General features: G+C 41.9%; 1 long non-coding RNA gene across 1 annotated transcript; it reads left to right on the plus strand.

Moving 5' to 3' along the window:
• Positions 1–16,950: 16,950 nt before the first annotated feature.
• LOC116524834 lies at positions 16,951–19,344 on the plus strand. Its single transcript, XR_004257502.1, has 2 exons — positions 16,951–17,632; positions 19,108–19,344. It is a non-coding gene; the product is annotated as an uncharacterized LOC116524834 (long non-coding RNA).
• The last annotated feature ends 3,545 nt before the right edge of the window (positions 19,345–22,889 follow it).

Here is a 22,889-nt window from a genome sequence, read left to right on the forward strand (position 1 = left end):
TTAGAAGACCAAGGTCAAGGTGTGAGCAGGGTTGGTTTCTTCTTGGGGCTGTGTGAGAATATCTGTTCCATGCCCTTCACCTTGCTTCTGATGGTTTGCTAGCAATCTCTGGTACTCCTTGGCTTGCAAAAACAGTGCCTAATCTCTGCCTTTATCTTCACATGATGTTCTTCCTGTGTGTGTGTCTCTGTGTCTAAATTTCCCCTTCTTATAAGGGCAGCTGTCACATTGGATTAGAGCTCAGCCTAATGACCTCAACATAATTTAACTAATTACATCTGCAATTACCCTATTTTCAATCAAGGTCACATTCTGAAGTACTGAACTTAGGGCTTCAACATATAAATTTGGGGAAGCTGGGTGGAGCTTCTACAAGACTGCTGGGGTAGTTTCTACAATACTACTGAGGTAGTTTACCAAGACTACTGTGGTAATTTAAAAGAAAAGTCATCAGAATAGGTCAGTGGTGTTTTCAATGTGTAGTCAGATTGATAACCATCTTCTGCCTAAATTGCTCCTAAAAATACTGAGAGATAGCCAAAACATCCTCATACCTTTTTAGTAGTGTCTCTCTATCATGAAGGCAAGAGCAACACATCCATGCTGGACCAGCTGCGCCTGCCATGAAATCATGGCAGTAGAGCAGGCACAATGGCTCACAACTGTAATCCCAGCCCTTTAGGAGGCTGAGGTAAGTGTATTGATTGAGCCCTGGAGTTCAGGACCAACCTGGACAAACATGGTAAAACCCTGTCTCTACAAAAAATTAGCCAGGCATGGTGGCGCATGCCTGTAGTCCCATTTACTCGGGTGGCTGAGTGGGGATGACCACTTGAGCCCAGAAGCTCAAGCCTGCGCTGAGCCATGATCACGCCACTGCACTCCAGCCTGGGTGACAGAGGCGGCTCCTGTCTTGAAAAGAAAGGAAAAGGAAAGAAAAGCAAAGAAAAGAGAAAAGAAATCGTGACAGTAGAAATTGATTTCTACTCTATTTTAGTATTTACTTGTCAGCCTTCTTTTAGTATTAACAGTTTTTGTCTTTTTCTATATGTGCCTATTTGTGGATATTTTGATGAGAAGTAAATTGAAGCTAACTACTGCTGATTGAATGCATTTTAGGAACTTAAATTCCATATTTTAGTTCATATAGTTCCTCTTTCTTATAAAACTCAAATCTTTAATCCATTGGAAATTTATTTTAGTGTTGTGTTAGGTATAAGGCAAAAATCTAGTTTTTTTTTCTTCAAATAGTTGCCCAGTTGTTTCAATAGCTCTCACTGAATAAGTTTTCCTTTCTCTATGACTGTGATAACAACAATAGTTTAAGAAAAAATTGGCAACTCTATCTCATCCCAGGGAGTCTTCAGAAATAAATGAAAAAAGTTGATCAAGCCTGGATTGTGTTCTGGGTGGCTGCCACTGAATGGGGTAGATCCTTTAGAGGAACTGGAAATAAGCTACAAAGTTGTTCAGGGCTCGAGATGCTGGAGTAGGAAGAAGATGTCTTGTTATTCAAGGGAATATTTTGTTTTTCCATATGTATGTAAACTGTATGGAGCCTGAAATGTCCTGTTCATGGTTGAGAGATAAGACTGTGCTTAATGTAGCAGGTTGGTTCATTACAGAAACCAGCATCCGTACAGCTCTTCCTGGAGCTTCTAGTAAAATAACTTAGTCCGGATGATTCAGGTGCACTCCTGTGCAAGGTATCCAGCTGTCCTGTGAGACTTGAGTGGCAACAGGTATTACTCACCACTGAGGCACTACTCCAGAGAGAACAACTCAGACTGGAGCCCTGTCCATGCAAAGCCAGTTATGGGTGGGTAGGGATTCAGAGACTTGAAGAAGGAATTCCTTAGAAAGCTGGTTTGAGAGCAGTAGGCTGGGACAGCCCAGTATACAGTGGGGCCGGGGCAGGAGGGGTGGATCCTGTTCTAGTGAAGAACTCCAGTTTGGGGTTCTTTCTACTGGAGACTCCAGGAAAATGTGACTTATCCTGTTCTTTCACTTTTCCTCTTTCCTATAATAAGTTCATTCTGAGATTATCCCCGAAGCCTAGTGATCTAGCCTTAGAGAAACCAAGAGGGCAAGACTGCCAGGGATGGGAAGCCTCCCTGTGCTCTCTTCTCTCTGGTTCCACTGAGGAGGGCACCTCGTCCTATGGAATGGACTGTGATTTGCAGGTGTATGAATGACAGCGCCCACAGGAGAGCCAAGTATGATGAGGAAGGACTCAGGATGTCAAGAAGTGCTTCAGGGCAGACAGTCTCAAACATTCAAAGCTCTCAGCCTTAAGAGTAAGGGAGATTCCTCTCTGAAAAAAGACAGGCTAGACTAGACATGTGAAAACAATAGTTACAACCATTGAGCTAAAACTGCAATGGATCAGATAGGTGCTAATCACTCTATGTAAATAATCAATTTTTTTAAATTTATTTTTTTTTTAGAGATGAAGTCTCACTCTGTCACCAGGCTAGGCTACAGTGGCATGATCTCGGCTCACTGCAACCTCTTCCTCCAAGGTTCCAACAATTCTCCTGCCTCAGCCTCCCGAGTAGCTGGGACCACAGGCACGTGCCGCCATACCCAGCTAATTTTTTTGTATTTTAGTAGAGACGGGGTTTCACCATGTTGCCCAGGCTGGTCTCAAACTCCTGAGCTCAGGCAATCTACCTGCCTCAGCCTCCCAAAGTGCTAGAATTACAGGCATGAGCCACTATGCCTGGCCCAATTTTTTAATTACAGTAATATTTGTGTAAATGAAATTTACCATTTTAACAGTTTTTCGGTGTACACTCGCAGTGGCATTGCATTCATTCACAGCGCTCTGCAACAATCGCCGCTATTTCCAGAGTGTTTCCATCATCCCAACAGAAATTCTGTGCCCATTAAATAATAACTCCTGACTCCCCACTTCCCTATATCCCTGGCAAACTCTCCTCTACTTCCTCTCTCTATGACTTTGGCACCTAACGTAAGTGGAAGCATGCAATATTTGTGATACATGTGACTGACTTATTTCACTTAGCATGTTGTCAAGGTCCACTCATGTTGTAAACATTCATCAGAACTTCGTTCTTTTTTATGGCTAAATAATATTCCACTGTATGGATAGACCACAGCTTGTTTACCCATTCATCTGTTCATGGACATTTGGGTTGTTTCCACCTTTTGGCTATTGGGAATACTGCTGCTATGAACATTGGTATACGAGTGTGTGTGTTGTGTTTCTGCTGTGAATTCTTTTGGATTAGCTAGATTACATAGTAATTCAATGTTGATTTTTTTGAGGAACCTGGACAAAATTAAATTTCTCATGAGAACACTATGAGAGAAGCAACATTATTATCCTTCTCCTTCACCTTTTATACTGAATCCAGCTCTAGGCCTGGGAGACACCAGTTCTAAAAGATACCTGAAATGTGGCTGGGCACGTTGGCTCACACCTGTAATCCCACCACTTTGGGAGGCCAAGGTGGGCAGATCACCTGAGGTCAGGAGTTCAAGAACAGCCTGACCAACATGGTGAAACTCTGTGTCTACTAAAAATACAAAAATTTAGCCGGGCGTGGTGGCAGTGCCTGTAATCCCAGCTACTGGGGGGCTGAGGCTAGAGAATCACTTGAAGCGGGAGGCAGAAGTTGCAAAAACAAAAACAAAAGATACCTGAAATCCATGTATTTCTCTCCACCTCCACTGGCATTCCCTAGCCTATGCTGTCCTCATTTCTTTTTCCAAGACCACTGCAACAGCCTCTTACCTGTCCCCTTCCTCCCACTTTCACTCCTGTCCTCCCATCCATTGACCTCACAGCAGTCAGTGTTCTCCAAAAGACACAAAGCAAATCAGACCTCGTGACTTGGCTTTGCTCCCTGTTAAATCCTTCAGTGGCTTCCCAATACACTCAAACTTGCATTCAAATCCTTCTCATGGCCTAGGGGATTGTGCCTGCCTTGGTCTGTCTCACCTTTCCAAGTCTCTGTGTCAACTTTCCCCTTGCTCTCTACTTTCTAGACAAGATTTCCTGTGAGTGGGTTATAGATATGCCTACGACAGAGACCCACAACTCCTGAGCCAGGTATCTCCAGCCACAAACAGCTTCTGCATTTACTCCAGTGATCCATTCAAATACTGTCATTTTCCTGTAATCCCAGCACTTTGGGAGGCTGAGGCGGTGGATCACAAGGTCAGGAGTTTGAGACTAGCCAATATGGTGAAACCTCATCTCTACTAAAAAGTACAAAAAAAAAAAAAATTAGCCGGGCTTGGTGGTGCATGCCTGTAGTGCCAGCTACTTGGGAGGCTGAGGCAGGAGAATTGTTGGAACCTGGCAGGTGGAGGCTGCAGTGAGCCAAGATCATGCTACTGCACTCCAGCCTGGAGACAGAACAAGACTCTGTCTTAAAACAAAACAAAACAAACAAACAGAAAACAAATAGTGTCATTTTCTAGGTATACCGTGATGTGAATGAGGGGAGAAAGTATTCTCACCGCTTTAGCCTTCTCTCGTTTTCTTGAATTTCCCCAATGTCTTTCCCTCCTTGGAGCTTTGATATGTGCTGCTCTTTGTCTTCTAGAACACTCCTTTACTTACCTTCACCTCAACCGTATCTACATTATCTTTCCATCCTTGGCAGCACCCACATGTGCCCTGGCTAACTTGTAAACACCCTCAGTTCTCAGCTTAAAAAAGTGGTATAATGTAACGATCAAGAGCATGAACTGTGAAGCTAGACTATGTGGGTTTGCATCTTCCCTTCCCTATTCTTAGCTACTCTCCCCTTGTTCTCTAGAGTCAAGTGTGCCTTTGGGCTAGTTAAGTAACTGGCCCCAAGGCACAGTGCTAAGATGCCTTCTCTTCTCTCTCTCTCTCTCTTTTTGAGATGGAGTCTTGCTCTGTCACCCAGGCTGGAGTGCAGTGGCACAATCTCTGCTCACTGCCATCTCAGCCTCCTGGGTTCAAGCAATTCTCCTGCGTCAGCCTCCTGAGTAGCTGGGATTATAGGCATGCACCACCACACTTGGCTAATTTTTGTATTTTTAGTAGAGGTGGGGTTTCTCCATGTTGGTCAGGCTGGTCTTGAACTCCTGATCTCAGGTGATCTGTGTGCCTCAGCCTCCCAAAGTGCTGAGATTATAGGCATGAGCCACCGTGCCCAGCCTTAAACACTATGTTTCATCTCATGTACTCTTTGGCAGCTGAGCTTGCCATTCCCTCATCAAGAGGTGGAGCCTATGTCACTTTCTTAAGTGTGGGTTGGTTGAGTGGCATCATTTGGCCAACTGAATGTGGTAGAAGTGACTCTGTGCCTGTTCCTGGTGTATCCCTAACTGTGGCTTCTGGTAGCTTCTGCTTCCTGTTTTTCGGAACAGTGACTGTTGGGATGTGCCTTCTCTCAGCCCTGACACCATGCTGTGGGCAGCCTGAACAACGCGGTGAGGCTGCATGTAGGTGCATCAGCCACCAAATTCTGGTGAACTCCCAGCCAATAGCTGGCTTCAGCTGCCAGAGAGTGAGCCCCTGGGACATTCAGCCCAGTCAAGCCATCAGATACCTACAGCCCAGTGCACATCTGAATGTAACTTCATAAGAGATCCCAAGAGAAACCTACCTACTTGAGCCCAGTTTATGCTTAGGCCATGAGAAATAATAATGAATTTTGTTTTAAGTCACTAAGTTTGGGGATGGTTCATTACACAGCAACAGATAACTGGAATGTGCCTGATTACGAATGAATATACTACTGAAGCTGCTGAACAGGAAAACCACCTGCCAAATTAGGAAACTTCCAGGTCAGCTCCTTGCCCCCAAACCACACCACCTGGGCCATGAACCATACCTACAAAACGGGTGCCTGCATCCTGCCTCTTTGCCCATAAAATCTTATGAAAGCACAGCTGATTGCTCAGAGCAAAGCATGTCCAGAATCCTAGCTGCAAGGAAATCTGGGAAATGTCGCTTTTTAGAGCTTCCCAGCCTTTGTAAGATAAAAAATTTAAATGAATATTGAAATAAGCAACCCACAGTATAACCACCCATCCTAATTCCTAAATAATCAAGCAATAGCAAGACTCAAGAAAACAAAGGGAATGTTTAAAAAAGTTATGCTGCATAATTCAGACTCTTCTCCCCTGAAATATTGTTTGCATTTATTGCTCTATAGACCTTTGGAACACAGCTCAGCACACTCAATTATTATAATGTTCAAAGAGATCTTAGCTATATCTAGCTGAATTTCTGTTTCTCTTCTGAAAGTTCTTTGATCTTTGCTCTCCACTTAGCAAATACACAAGGCAAAAGAAACAAATGATAGCACTTGGTGATTGGTTGGTTACATTTTAACCAAAAGGATGCAGAAGTCTTTGTAGGTTGCCGTTGTACATCAAAATGGAATATTTTATAGTCTTAAAATACAGGTAAATTTTGGGAGGCTGAGGTGGGCGGATCATGAGGTCAGGAGTTTGAGACTAGCCTGACCAACATGATGAAACCCCATCTCTACAAAACATATGAAAATTAGCCAAGTGTGGTGGTACACACCTGTAATCCCAGCTACTTGGGAGGCTGACGCAGGAGAATCGCTTGAACCCGGGAGGCGGAGTTTGCAGTGAGTAGAGATAGTGCCACTGCACTGCAGCCTGGGTGACAGAGCAAGACTCTGTCTCAAAACAAAATAAAACAAAACAAAAACAGGTAAATTTTATTTTAAAATTTATTGTAGATTGAGTTTTTGATTTGTGTGGGGTAAAACTCACATAATAGAAAACTCACCATTTAACCATTTAATATAAACAATTCAGCAACATTTAGTACATTTACAATGCTGTACAATCATCATCGCCAGCTACTTCTAAAACATTTTTATCACCCTAAAGAGTAACGTCATATGCACTAAGAAGTCATTCTCGGCCAAGGACGGTGGCTCACACCTGTAATCCCAGCACTTTGGGAGGTCAAGGCGGGTAGATCACCTGAGGTCAGGTGTTCAAGACCAGCCTGGGCAACATGGAGAAACCCCGTCTCTGCTGAAAACACAAAAATTAGCAGATGTGGTGGTGCATGCCTGTAATCCTAGCTACTGGGATTACTGAGGCACAAGAATCTCTTGAACCCAGGAGGCGGAGGTTGCAGTGAGCCAAGATAGAGACACTGCACTCCAGCCTGGGTGACAGAGTGAGACTCAAAGAAAAAAAAAAAAAAAAAAGAAGATGTCATTCTCCCTTTCCCTCTGTTCCCAGTCCCTAGCAATCACTCCGCTTTCTTCCTTTAAACATTTGACTACCCTGGATATTTCAAATAAATGAAACCATACAGTATGTGACTTTTTGTGTCTGTTTTCTTTCACTCATCATAATGTTTTCAGGGTTCATTTTATGTTGTAGCATGTAACAGTACTTCACTCTTTCTTATGGTTGAACAACCCTGCATTGTGTGGATATATCATTTTCTATTTATCTGTTCATTCACTGATAGACATTTGAGTTGCCTCCACCTTTTGGCCATTGTGAATAGTGCTGCTATGAATACTCATGCATAAGTTTTGTTTAAATACCTTTTTTCCCATTCTTTGGGGTATACGCCCAGGATTGGAATTACTGGGTCATATGATTGTTATATGTTATTTTCATTGCAAAACTTACTTGGCTGACATTGTGTTGCATTTTGATGATATTAAAAGATTTTTGCATTGTATGTTTTGGCTTTTCTGATAATATGCCAAGAGCTCTGCCTTACAGAAGGCTGGCTTTTCTGTGCTAGTTGCTTTGTGTGTTTGGTCTTTTAGAAAGGGAATTATAGTTCATAATTTTTCATCATGTACTGGCAAAATAACCCCCTGGCTAAAAACAAGATTTTCATAGGAAACAACAGTTTCTGACCTATTTGTAATTCTTTTCCCATTCCTATTATTTCAAATGGATTGAAAGTCAATTAGGAAAAATGCACAGAAGTTCTCCCAGATTCATTTTTCTGTTTCCTATCAGAATCATTACCAATGACGCTGTTGCTTTGTATAATAACTATATAAAAGCATTAAGTGAAATTTAGAGCATAGCAATTATGTGTCTGGAGTTTGCAGCCAGAATACCTGATTTCGAATTCCAGCTGTTCAATTTACTACTTGTGATACATTGGGCAAGCTTCTTACTATCTCTGTGCCTCAGTTTCCTCATCTATAAAATAAGGCTAATAATAGGACCTTTGTAAGGATGGAGTCTTTAGAACAGTGTTGGCATGAGGTCAGCATTTGTTGAATATAAATCCACAAATTCCTCCAGATAATTACCATATCTATTACTAAGATAATAAATTAGCTCTTAATCTATAAGGAAGTCCTTATTTATTTTAGTTTGATAATGCTATCACTTTTCTACAAAAGAACAGAGCTTTCAGCCTGGGCACAGTGACTCACGCCTGTAATCCCAGCACTTTGGGAAGCTGAGGCGATAGAATCCCGAAGTCAGGAGTTCGCAAGCAGTCTGGCCAACATGGTGAAACCCCATCTCTACTAAACATACAAAATTAGCCGGGTGTGGTGGCACACACCTGTAGTCCCAACTACTGAGGCTGAGGCAAGAAAATCGCTTCCGGGAGGGGGAGGTTGCAGCGAGTGGAGATTGTGCCACACTAGCTGGGTGATGGAGTGAGACTCTGTCTCAAACAAAAAAAAGAAAAGAAAAAACAGAACAGAGCTTTTTTCCCAATAGATATCATATAAAATATTTTTTCTTTTTTTGATGTAATCTTGCTCTATTGCACAGGCTGGAGTGCAGTTGAGTGATCTCTGCTCACTGCAACCTCCGCCTCCCGGGTTTAAGCAATTCTCCTGCCTCAGCCTCCCGAGTAGCTGGGACTACAGGTGCATGCCACCATGTCTGGCTAATTTCTGGTATTTTTAGTAGAGACAGGGTTTCACCATGCTAGCCAGGATGATCTCGATCTCCTGACCTTGTGATCCGCCCACGTCAGCCTCCCAAAGTGCTGGGATTACAGGCATGAACCACCGTGCCCAGCCAAAAGATGAAGGAATACTATGCGACAACTATACTTAATAATTCATCTAAAATACCTAAGAACAGATATTACAAAATTTTAAACCAGTTTTTATCAATGACAAAACACAATGTATGGTAACAGCCACTGGGACACGGTAACTCATATGTATAATCTCAGCACTTTGAGAGACCGAGCTAGGTCACTTGAGCCCAGGAGTTTGACACCAACCTATGCAACATGGCACAACCCCCTACTCTACAAAAAATATGAAAATTAGTCAGGTGTGATGATGTGCACCTATAGTCTCAGCTATGTGGGAGGATCGCTTGAGCTGGGGAGGTTGAGGTTGCAGTGAGCTGTGACTGTGCCACTGCACTTCAGCCTGGGTGGCAAAGTGAGACCCTGTCTCAAAAAATAAAAAAATAAACAAATACATAGAAATAACAGCCCTCATCTTTTGGTTTTGAAGTCAGGATTCTTTTATTCATTCAACAAATACTTATTCAGCCACTACAATGTTCCAGACATGGTACTAAGTTTAAAATAATGAATAAAACAAACACTATGCTCATGGAACTTCCAGTCCAGTGGTGGGGACAGAAGGGAAGAGCAAGTTAACAATTGCATGGCTACAATTTATGGGAAAAACTAGGTAAAGAGAATACAGTAAATAATATAAATACTATAATGCATATAAAGTGCTTAGAGGAGTGTCTGGACCTTAGAAAGTGTGTGACATTGTTACCTATGTCTATGATTCCAATTGTTATTATAACTTACCAGTTTATTCACCTGTAGAACACAAAAATCCATCCTGCCCTCTAGTGGTGACTTTGAGTCATAGCCAGACAAAAAAAACCCAGAAAGGGGCTTTTGATGTTTCAGTGGTTTTTTTGTTGTCCTTGTTTGAGGAGTCTCCCTCCGCCGCCCAGCCTGGAGCGCAGTGTGCGATCTTGGCTCACTGTAGCCTTCGCCTCCCGGGTTTGAGAGATTCTTGTGTCTCAGCCTCCCGTGTGTCACCACACTGGGCTAATTTTTGTATTACTAGTAGAGACGGGGTCTCACCATGCTGGCCAGGCTGGTCTCAAACTCTTGACCTCACATGATCTGCCCACCTTGGCATTCCAAATTGCTGGGAGTACAGGCGTGAATCACCACACCTGACCTTTTTTTTTTCTTTTTAATTTTCATTTAATTTAATTTTTTAACAGAGATGAGGTTTCTCTCTGTTTGCCATGCTGGTCTCAAAATCATGGCCCTAGCAATCCTCTGGCCTTGGCCACCCAAAGTGCTGGGACTACAGATGTGAGCCACCATGCCTATCCCAGCTGCTATTTAGAGAGCTGGGATAGGGAACCAGACAGGCCAGACCAGACACTTCCCCTTCTGGGAAGCACAAAGGCTCCTAATGCAAGCTCGGTGGCATGTGACCTCACCACTCTCCCTGGGCAGCCATCTAAGGTCCACCGGCAGCCTGTGAAGTGGCCTGTGCTGGAAGCTCTAGTAAGCGGGGCTCCTATACAGGAGGGTAGCAGGTCCAGCTGGCTGGACCTTCAGAATAAAGCAGGGAAGAGACTCTTCATCCACATTCAAAGAAAAGACATGGAAAGTATATGAACCATGATTGTGACAGAACGCCAGAATGAAAGATGCCTGATGAGGAGGTGGACAGGACTGACTTTCATCCCAAGGATAGTACAGTAGCCCCAGGGAATTCCAGGTAGGGCTCATGACTGTTACCTTTCCTGAGCATCTTCACCATAACCCCAAATTAACCCACAGGGCTCTGACGTCAGAGTCTAATCAACAAAGGTGCTTTAAATATGCCATCCCATTTCATCCTTCCAAGCTTCCTAAAAAACAGGTATAGTTATCCCCATCTTACAGATGAAGTAACCCAGGCTCAGAAAGGTTCAGTGAGCCACCTCAGGTCCTGCCTCTGAAAACCAGCAGCATAGTTTTCATACCTACTTTGTTCTGTTCTCTAAGCTTGTGTTCATTCCACTACCCCACACTCCATTGTCCCATGGTATTGAAGCCTGAGTTTATTGAAGACATGAGATGTTATCCCCATGTTTTATTATAGCATAACCTTCTTTAAAAAATTACTAGGTTAAACAACTTTAATCAAGTTGTCAGATGATGTTTTGTACAAGCTTTTTTTAAAAATTTTTTTTAATTGCATTTTAGGTTTTGGGTTACATGTGAAGAACATGCAAGATTGTTGCATAGATACACACATGGCAGTGTGATTTGCTGCCTTCCTCTCCTTCACCTATATCTGACATTTCTCCCCATGCTATCTCTCCCCAACTCCCCACCCCCCACTGTCCCTCCCCTATTTCCCCCCAACAGACCCCAGTGTGTGATGCTCCTCTCCATGTGTCCATGTGTTCTCATTGTTCAACACCTGCCTATAAGTGAGAACATGCCGTGTTTGATTTTCTGTTCTTGTGTCAGTTTGCTGAGAATGATTTCCAGGTTCATCCATGTCCCTACAAAGGACATTAACTCATCGTTTTTGATGGCCGCGTAATATTCCATGGTGTATATGTATCACATTTTCCCTGTCCAGTCTATCATCGATGGGCATTTGGGTTGGTTCCAGGTCTTTGCTATTGTAAACAGTGCTGCAATGAACATTCATGTGCATGTGTCCTTATAGTAGAATGATTTATAATCCTTTGGATATATACCCAGTAATGGGATTGCTGGGTCAAATGGAATTTCTATTTCTAGGTCCTTGAGGAATCGCCACACTGTCTTCCACAATGTATGAACTAATTTACACTCCCACCAACAGTGTAAAAGTGTTCCTATTTCTCCACATCCTCTCCAGAATCTGTTGTCTCCAGATTTTTTAATGATCGCCATTCTAACTGGCGTGAGTTGGTATCTCAACGTGGTTTTGATTTGCATTTCTCTAATGACCAGTGATGATGAGCATTTTTTCATATGTTTGTTGGCCTCTTGTATGTCTTCTTTTGTAAAGTGTCTGTTCATATCCTTTGCCCACTTTTGAATGGGCTTGTTTGTTTTTTTCTTGTAGATCTCTTTAAGTTCTTTTGTTGATTCTGGATATCAGCCCTTTGTCACATGGGTAGACTGCAAAAATTTTTTCCCATTCTGTTGGTTGCTGATTCACTCTAATGACTGTTTCTTTTGCAGTGCAGAAGCTGTGGAGTTTGATTAGGTCCCATTTGTCTATTTTGGCTTTTGTTGCCAATGCTTCTGGTGTATTGGTGTACAAGCTTTAAAATAAGTGAACACCTAGGAACAACTTGATCTTTTGCTGTGTAATCTTTGAGAATTTCTGTAATCAACTCATTCTGAATCTGATCATTGAAAAGTCTCTCCTGGCAGGCATGGTGGCTCATGCCTGTAATCCCAGCATTTTGGGAGGCTGAGGAGGGCGGATCACCTGAGGTCGGGAGTTCGAGACCAGCCTGACCAACATGGAGAAACCCCTATCTCTATTAAAAATACAAAATTAGCCAGATGTGGTGGTGCATGCCTGTAATCCAGCTACTCAGGAGGCTGAGGCAAGAGAATCACTTGAACCCAGGAGGCGGAGGTTACAGTGAGCCGGGATCATGCCATTGCACTCCAGCCTGGGCAACAAGAGTGAAACTCCATCTCAAGAAAAAAAAAGAAAAGAAAAGTCTTTTCCAGCAGTTTGGGCCCACACTCTTGGAGACTGTTGTCTGTTTAAGCTGTGGTCAGGTGACTGCTGTTCTAAGGTGCTTAAATTAATTCGGCAGCTCTCAACCCAGACCCCATGTTAAGAATTTCTTGGGTAACTTTAAAAAATTACTTACACTGAGGCTTCATCCCACACCATTCGAATTCGAGCAGGTGGAAGTTAGGCATCAGTACTTCTAAAACTTGTCAGGGGTGCTGGTACAGTGGCTTGTGCCTGTAATCCCAGGACTTTGAGAGGCTGAGGCAGGAGGATCACCTGAGCTCAGGAGTTTGAGACCAGTCTGGGCAACATGGTGAAACCCTGCTTCTATAAAAAATACCAAAAATTAACCAGGTGTGGTGGCACATGTCCAAGGTCCCAGGTAGTTGAGAGGCTGAGGTGGGAGAATGGCTTGAGCCTGGGAGGCAGAAGTTGTGGTGAGCTGAGATCTCATCATTGTACATTAGCATGGGCAAGAGTGAGACCCTGTTTCAAAACCTGTCAGGGTGCAGCCAACATGAAGAACCACTGAGTTGCTTGTCAAGCTACCTACTTTCCCTACTTTCAGAGAAACTTTTTCTCCTTTTTTTTTTTTTTTTTTTTTGAGACAGAGCGTCACTCTGTTGCCCAGGCTGGAGTGCAGTGGTACAATCTTGGCCACTGCAATCTCCACCTCTCCACCTCCTGGATCGAAGCGAATCTCCTGCCTCAGCCTCCTGAGTAGCTGAGATTACAGGTGTGTACCACAGTGCCTGGCTAATTTTTGCATTTTTAATAGAGATGGGGTTTCACCATGCTGGCCAGGCTAGTCTCAAACTCATGTCTTCATGAGCCACCCACCTCAGCCTCCCAAAGGGCTGGGATCACAGGCATAAGCCACCATATCCAGCCCAGAGAAGCTTTTCTTTCTCTTCATGGTCCTGGCTGGTCTGTTTGCAGAAATGCATTTATACAGGACAGTAGTGGGAGGGGAAGGGCTTTGCTTCCAGTCTCCATCTTCCTAGATTCTGGCTCTGAGTTCTCTGCCCCGTCACCACCTAGGTAGATGTGGACTCCCTGTACTGCTCCTTGAACTTTGAACCTGTCACACAAATTCAGAGAATAGTGAATCCAGTTTTACAGGTTTTCAGCCTGGACTCTACCCAGAGCTATCTGACCTGTAGATTTTGCCCTGCCTTGTTACTCAGGCCGTGAGCTTCTGCCTAGGCTATCATTGCAGTTGTGGGTCTCTGCTCTGCTGCTCACCTACACTGGAAGCACCTGAAGAGCATGTCAATTTGTGCACAGATCTACATGTGTGCACAACACTCCAGAAAAACTGAAAAGTCCTACTAGTTTCTGTTTTTGTTTTTACCAAAGACTTTAGCGGCATCTGTGTCTTTTGGAGAATAACTTTTGAGTCCCAGGAGGTTTTGTTAATGACTCCTGGACTTACAGAAATTACCCAACTTGAACTAGCCAGGTAAAAGTTGTTCATTTTGGCATAATTTCTTTCGAGTTTTGGCATTTAATTTGGCCCTTCCTGATATTCTAATTGGTTATGTTTGTCTTTTGGTGGATTTGGTAAGCCCAAGAACAAAAGGACTTTTGTGAATTGGAATTAAGTTAGCTGTTTGCCGGACTTTCAGCCTCATGGAAGTTTTCATTTGTCCTCAATTGCTGGGTTCTTCCCAGAAACTCTGGGTGGAGACAGACTGGATGGCCTCCTCATTTCCTCACTGGAAAATCACTAAAGAATAAGTCTTTATTTTTATTTTTTAGCAATGGGGTCTTGCAGGTGGGCGCTGTGGCTCACGCCTGTAATCTCAACACTTTGGGAGGCCAAGATGGGCAGATCATGAGGTCAGGAGTTTGAGACCAGATTGACCAACATGGTGAAACCCCATCTATACTAAAAATATAAAAATTAGCTGGGCGTGGTGGCGCACACCTGTAACCACAGCTACTTGGGAGGCTGAGGCAGGAGAAATCACTTGAACCTGGGAGCCAGAGGTTGCAGTGACTGAGGCTGTGCCACTGCACTCCAGCCTGGGCAACAGAGTGAGACTTTGTCTCAAAAAAAAAAAAAAAAAAAAAAAAAAAAAAAGAAGAAGAAGAATTGGGGTCTTGCTCCATTTTCCAGGCTGGAGTGCATTGGCATTATGACAGTTTATTGTAACTTTGTACTCCTGGGCTCAAGCAATCTTCCCACTTCAGCCTACAGAGTTGCTGGACTATAGGCATGCACAACCATGTCTGGCTATTTCTTTAAAAACTTTTTTTTTTTTAAATAGAGATAGGGGATTCATCATCTAACCCAGGCCAGTCTTGAACTGCTGCCCTCAAGCAATCCTTCCATCTGGAACTCCCAAAGTGCTGAGATTATTACAGGCATGAGCCACCGTGCCTAGGCTAAGGAATAAGTCTTTAATGTGTCTCTATTTAGCTCCTGTGTCCCCAGCTTTAGCTCAGCCCTCCTGAAAGAGTGGGCAATCTTTTGAATGGTCAAAGGAAAAAGAAGGTATCAATAAAACTGTGACAAAAAAGATAAACAATTTGGGCCTTTAGGAAGTTTGTGAACATGGAAGATAGATAACCAACTAGAACAGTCCTGACATCTTCATAACCTCAGTCTGCAGGAGGAAGAGGCATGAGGTAAGAGTTGGAAGAAAGTTCTGATCCATCCAGAAATTAGAAATTGTACTTTACCTTGAAAGCTAATTGATGTATTATGTGAAGATACTCTCTGATGGTCTAGTGACAATAATTAAACTCCAAAACAGCTCCTGTATTGAATTCACATGTAGGACCAAGCAGAGGGGGAATCTAAATCAAAGAGAAGTCAGTTTCAAGCCACATACGAATTTATAACAAAAGAGAAACCTCCCTTCAAATAAAGCAGCATATTATGTTTATGACAAAGGTGGCATTTCAGAGCAACAAGGAAGGAAGAGATGGTTTTTTTTTTTTTCTTTTTTTGAGATGGGGTCTCACTGCATTGCCCAGGCTGGTTTTGAACTCCTGGACTCAAGCAATCCAACTGCCTTAGCCTCCACATATGCTGAGATTACAGGTGTGGATCGCCATGCCTAGCCGAGATGACCTTTTCAATAAGTAGTCTTTAGTCCAATGGATATCCACATCTTGACCCCTACCTCACATCATACACAAAATTCAATTCTAAATAAATTGTAGGTCCACATCTAAAAAGACAATACATCTTCTAGAAGAAATCATAGAATATTTTTATTAATTCAGGGAAGAAAAAGATGGCTTAAATGGGACAGAAAAACTCCCATTGATAAAGGATATGATTGGTAAAATGGACTACATTAAAATTTTAAAATTCTGAATTTCTGTCAAAGATACTAAGACTAAAAATGCAAGGCACTGAGTGGATATGGAAAGTCAGTCGATGGACTTGTACCCAGAATATATAAAGAGCTAATCAATAAGACATAGATATCTCGGTTAGGCGTGGTGGCTTATACACATAAGCGCAGCACTTTGGGAGGCCGAGGCAGGAGGACTGGACTGTTTGAGCCCAGGAGTTTGAGACCAGCCTGGGCAACACAGTGAGATCCCATCTCTAAAAAAAAAAAAAAAAAAAAAAAAGAAATAGACATCAAATACAGAAATTGTCAGAAAACACCTAGTGCGGTGTCTCACACTTGTAATCCCAGCACTTTGGGAGGCTGAGGTGGGTGGATCACCTGAGGTCAGGAGTTCGAGACCAGCCTGGCCAACATGGAGAAACCCCATCTCTACTAAAAAATATAAAAATTAGCCAGATATGGTGCCACATGCCTGTAATCCCAGCTACTCAGGAGGCTGAGGCAGGAGAATCACTTGAACCCGGGAGGTGGAGGCTGCAGTGAGCTGAGACTGGCCACTGCACTCTAGTCTGGGCAACATGGCGAGACTCTGTCTCAAAAAAAAAAAAAAAAGGAAAAAAAGAAAGAAATTGTCAGAAAACAAGCAAGTACTTCAAAAAAGAGGCCAATAAGCATATAGAAAGGTGCTCAACCCCCACCCCCACCTCCGCACTAAAGACAATAGCTATGCTCTTTACAACTTTCTTGTTTTGTTTTTCTGGTAGTTCAACAATACAGATAATAACTGTTAGTTGAAATGACATTTGTCTGTGATGATCAAATTGAATCAAATATAAATTTCTTTTTTGAAAATATTATGATCATTTTTTCTACCTATAAATTCCACTTTGAATTTATAGGTAAAAAAATTGTCATATTTTCATATTACAATCATTATCATCAATATTATTCATCCTAGATAATAATCATTTGTCTCCTTTTTATCTATTGGCTATTCTAGCACCAAATTTCAAAAGTATTTATAGTGCTTTCCATTGTTTTCTGTAGATATTGTGCAGTCAGTTAAGCAAAGATTGCTTAAAGAAAACACAAAAATGCTTGGCTTAATACTAAGCCAATATTCCTAGCCAGTATGAACTTGTTATTTTTCAATATCATCAATTGTTTACTGTTTGCCAACCTACTCACATTTTCCTCCCAGTTTTAGTAATTGCATATATGCTTCATTTCTGTGTACATGTGGTGTTTCACGTTCCTTTAATAAAGAATCTAGATTACTAAATTCTAATACAGGATCTAGTTTAGGTAGTCATCAATGCACACCTTGGCCAAAGGATAATCCTGAAAACTAGGCATGTAAAATAAGGGTAATACAAATGGGAATATAAAAATGCTTTTCCTTGGACTTAGAATATAAAAGTCAGTTTCTACACAGTCTTTCTCTGTGCTTTAAAATGTAGGTTTTATTATTTAGGTATGATAAGAACAACAGATCAGGAGATGACTGCCACTGAAAAGACAGTTTGTTATTCACAGTTCCAAGAAGAGAGGTGATGTGGCTTGGCTGTGTTTCCACCCAAACCTCACCTTGAATTGTTGCTCCCATAATTGCCATGTGTCATGGGATGGACCCAGTGGGAGGTAATTTAATCATGGGGATGAGTCTTTCCCATGCTCTTCTCATAGTGGTGAATAAATCTCATGAGATCTGATGGTTTTATAAATGGGAGTTCCCCTGCACAACCCTCTTTGCCTGACACATGTAAGACTTCCCTTTGCTCTTTTTTCATTTTCTGCCATGATTATGAGGTTTCCCCAGCCATGCGGAACTGTGAGTTCATGAAACATCCTTCCTTTATAAATGACCCAGTCTCAGGTATGTCTTTATTAGCAGCATGAGAACAGACTAATACAAGAAGACATGCCACACAGGTAAGAACCAGAGTTGGTCAAGAAGCAAAAGGAGTGAGGAGAAAACATATGCAAGAGCCTGTACTGTGGTTTCTACAGGAAGGAACAGAAGAAGCAGAGTAAGCAGGTTTAGGATTGGCTGATTTGAATAATTTCAGTGGTCTCTAGGGGTATAAGGGCTGTCCCTAGTTGCCTGGTATCTGGCTCTGGGGTTGCCAGAGCAGGTGGATAGTGGCCTTGAATGTAAGAGCAGGATGTGAGATATGGGCTCTGGATCAGTAGGTTTGCATATGAAAGACAGCTCACAGATTAGTCTTTTATGCTCCCTAGGAATTGGCTGGCTAGCCTGGGGAGGGCTAGTCTCCCAACTGTCAGTAAGGCCCCAGATGTCAAAACATCAGAATAAAAAGGAATGCTTAATACCTTCTTTTTAGAAGAACTAGTGTTAGGTAATGATGTGGTTTGGCTCTGTGTCCCCACCCAAATCTCATCACAAATTGTAATTCTCATGTGTCAAGGGAGGGACTTGTAATCCCCACGTGTCCAGGGAGGGAAGTGATTGGATCACAGAGGTGGATTCTCCCATGCTGTTCTCTTGAGATCTGATGGTTTTATAAGCATCTGTCATTTCCCCTGCTTGCTCTCACTCCCTCCTGCCGCCTTGTGTGGAAGGTACCTGCTTCTTCTTCATCTTCCACCGTGATTGTAAGTTTCTTGAGGCCTTCCCAGCCATGCAGAACTGTGAGTCAATTCAATCTCTTTCCTTTATAAATTAGTCACAGGTATTTCTTTATAGCAGTGTGAAAACAGACTAATACACATGAAATACCATATTTTCTGTTATGTTTATCTGATGAAAAATCATAATCATTAATTTGAAGCACATTATGTTTTGCTACAAAGAATCTCATGCTGTCAAAAGGAGTAGGATCACTTTTCAGAATCATTATCCAACAAACCTCGTGACACTCCAGAGGTTCTAATCTTTGGACAAATTTGCTGATTTCATGGATATACTTTTCTCTATCTTGCAAGGTACAGCCCAGAGTTACATTTGTTCCTTCTAAATTATGTCTGTGATATGAATGATTCTCTTTTCTGTCTTACTTTTAAAATTAGTAGCCGATATGGTTTGGCACTGTCTCCCCACCCAAATCTCCTGTTGGATTATAATTCCCAATGTTGAGGGAGGGACCTGGTGGAAGGTAATTGGATCTTGGGGGTGGATTTCCCCCATGCTGTTCTCATGATAGTGAGTGAGTTCTCTCAAGGTCTGCTGGCTTAAAAGTGTGTGGCCCCTCCCCTCCTTGTGCAGCCTTGTAAAGAAGGTGCTTGCTTCCCTTTCATCTTCCACCAGGATTGTAAGTTTCCTGAAGCCTCCCAGACTTGCTTCCTGTTAAACCTGCGGAACTGTCAGTCAATTAAACCTCTTTTCTTCATAAGTTACTCAGTCTCAGGTAGTTCTTTATAGCCATATGAGAATGGACTAATACAGTAGCTAAAGGTTAATTAAAAAATAATTTGAAGTTGCTAAGATTGAATCTGACTTGAAGTTCAAGTTGTGAATTTGATAAGCATAAATAACTGTTTCATTTTCATGAGTAATCTTCATTAATAATTTATAATGCCCTATTTCTGAACTTTACATGAGCTATGCTCAATAAAGTCTACTAGTTTTTACTGTTGCCAGCTTAAAAAATTTAAATAGCCTCTTATTTGAAAATTTTCTATTTACCTCTTTCAGTTTGTTTCTCCTCTGATTCTACTTTATTTACTTATCTATTTATTTTAAAGATAAGGTCTCACTCTGTCACCCAGGCTGTAGTGCAGCGGCACAATTACATCTCACTGCAGCCTCAATCTCCCAGGCTCAAGCAATCGTCCTACCTCAGCTTCCTGAGTAGCTGGGACTATAGGCAGAAAAAATAAAACTACTCAATTCTAGTATTAAATGTCTATCTACTTTCCAATGGAAAGAATGATTAGTATCACTGTTCACATTACCTCTAGGTCTATATATTTATGTACAAATTTAAGAGTAATATGAACTTTTCAGTTTTGCAATATTTTCCTCAGCTGCCCTGTGCAACTGTTGCAACACGACACTAATTTGTGAGTATCTCAGAACTGAGGACTGAAACACAAAGAAAAGCAAATAAATGGATACTCTGGCATTGTAGGGAAATGATACTTTGTAATATGAGTATAAACTGCCAGTAGGCTAAGAAGGGTCAACAAGCTAATTATTCTTTGTTCTTACCTATTTGATATGATTTGGCTGTGTCCCCACTCAAGTGTCATCTTGAATTGTGGCTTCCACAACTCTCACGTCATGAGAGGGACACAGTGGGAGGTAATTGAATCATGGAGACAGTCTTTCCTGGGCTGTTCTCCTGATAGTGAATCAGTCTCATTAGATCTGATGGTTTTATAAGGAGGAGTTCCCCTGCACAAGCTCTTTCTCTCTTTGCCTGCTGCCATCCATGTAAGATGTGACTTGCTTCTCCTTGCTTTTTGCCATGATTGTGAGGCCTCTCCAGCCATGTGGAACTATGAGTCCATTAAACCTCTCTCCTGGGTATAAATTACCCAGTCTTGGGTGTGTCTTTATTAGTAGTATGAAAACAGACTAATACACTATTGCTTCTTCCACTCAATTTCCTTCTGCACTCTGAAGTAATGCCCATCTTCCACATGGCCAGCAACCTGAATACCATCACAGCTATGTTAGTTATAAATTGCTGTGTAACAAACAAGTTCAAAACCATGGCTTATAAGAGCAATGGTGTATTAATTTTCTGAAGGTTGGCCTGATATGTTCTTTTGCTGGTTTCACTGAGGCTTATTCTGCGACATGCCTTTTGGTGAATTATTCACGTATTTCATCTGGGTATTTGACACTCCAGTGAAATCTGGAAGTCAGTTTTAAAAATATTTATATTATTACCTGTAGGTGATGATAGAATGGTGTAGTTTCTAACTCCAAACTATCTATTGTGTTTCAAACATCAGCATTCTAAGAATCACCTGGGGAGCTTATTTAAAATGCAGATCACTGGGTCCTGCCCTAGAAATTCTAATTAGATAGATGAGGCCCAGGAACCTATATGTATTAGGAGTTCAGAGGACTACACTCTGAAAAACTCTGGTCTACAGCAGCACTCCCGCTTCAACTTCATAGACACAGTCCAGATCCTCTAGTTTCTTATTTACTGTATATATTCCCCACTAATATCCTTGCCCTGGGGCAAACTAATCTAGCAATTTTCATGACCAATTGCCTATTTAAATCATCTGGAGAACTCTTAAAAAATTACTAATGCCTGGCCAGGCATGGTGGCACATCCTTGCAATCCTAGCTACACAGGAGGCTGAAGTTGGAGCACCACTTAAGTTCAGGAATTTGAGACTAGCCTGGACAACAGAGCTAGACCCCATCTCAAAGAAATTTACTGATGTCTGTTCCTTACCCATAGCAATTAAATGAGACTCCCTGGAAGCGAGGCCCCAGCTACCAGGATAATTTTAAAGCAATTTAGATCAGACTGTATAGCCAGGGTTGAGAACAACTGTTCTCATTTATCTGCTGCCTTCAGTGGTCTTTCTTACTATGCCCTAAAGTATTCTAAGGTTTCTTCTTTACTAGAGCAGAGCTTCCCAGCCTTCCCAGTTTCCTAGAGAAGGGAAACAGGCTACAGGTGTGGTACAAAACATTAATTGGCCAGTGATTCAGGCTGCTCCTGGGCCTATGAGCTTCAGGTAAAAGCAGCTTCTCCTGAGGCTTCTTGGTTGGTAGCCTGAGTTGGGCCAGGTTTGCCCATGTACCCCACTGCAGACGTGGTACCCACAGAAATATAGAAGGAGAATGTTGCCCAGGCGTCTAGGAAGCTCAACCCAAGGTATGGCTGCTTGGGGAAGGGGGAATACTGCAAACGGGCCTACTGGTCTGAATCTCTGTCTTCACATATATTTGATTCTTTTGCTCAATAATCACTGATGTGCCTTCCGTATGGCTACAGGGTCATTGCTCCAACTGTGCGTGTGCATTTTCAGAATTAGTTGCATTATCATTTTGAACAATTTGATGCCAGGAGTGGCAGCTCATGCCTGTAATCCCAGCACTTTGGGAGGGCTGAGGTGCAAACCAATAGTTCCAGCTACTGAGGTTTGAGGGGCCTGGCGGGGGAGTTTGAGGTAGGAGGATGGCTTGAGCCTGGAAGGCTGAGGCTGCAGTGAACCATGATCAGGCCACCGCATTACAGCCTGGATGATAGAGCAAAACTGGGTCTCAAAATTTTAAAAAAGAAATAAAAATTTGAAGACATAAAATTGGATTTGAAATCTATCAGCATTATAACAGTAAATTTTAATACTACATTGGACAATGAAAGAAAGAACTCATGTTTCTTTAAATAAAATTTAAGACGTTGGTTTAACAATCAGATGCTGGCTGTCAAAGTGTTTAAAATTTTTGTCACCTATTTGTGTGATTAAAGATTTCTTTTTTAAAAAATTATCTAACTTTTTTTTTTTTTGAGATAGGGTCTCACTCTGTTGCCCAGGCTGGAATGCAGTGACACCATCTCAGCTCACTACAGCCTCGCCTCCCAGGTTCAAATTATTCTCCTGCTTCAGCCTCCTAAATAGCTGGATTAAAGTTTTCTTTCATTGGTTATTAGAGAAAATATGAAGATAAAAAATTTTAAAGCTTGATTAGGAATTGTGTGTGGCATAAGCTATCATAAAAATGTTTATCATAAAAATGTTTTCAATATAAAAAGCAATTATCTACCTGACCTCAAAGTTTCAACAATATCAAAATTCAGATTTTTGATATTGTTGATCATAAAAATGTTTTCAATGTGAAAAGCAATTATCTACCTGACCTCAAAGTTTCAACAATATCAAAATTCACCATTTCTCCACCAAATGGGTGAAAATATATTTGCACACTGAAAATATATTTGCAACCAAAAAGTTCATAAAA

Source organism: Sapajus apella, unplaced genomic scaffold, assembly GCF_009761245.1.
Source record: "Sapajus apella isolate SASKATOON/1434 unplaced genomic scaffold, GSC_monkey_1.0 scaffold46, whole genome shotgun sequence".
Lineage (NCBI taxonomy): Eukaryota > Metazoa > Chordata > Mammalia > Primates > Cebidae > Sapajus > Sapajus apella.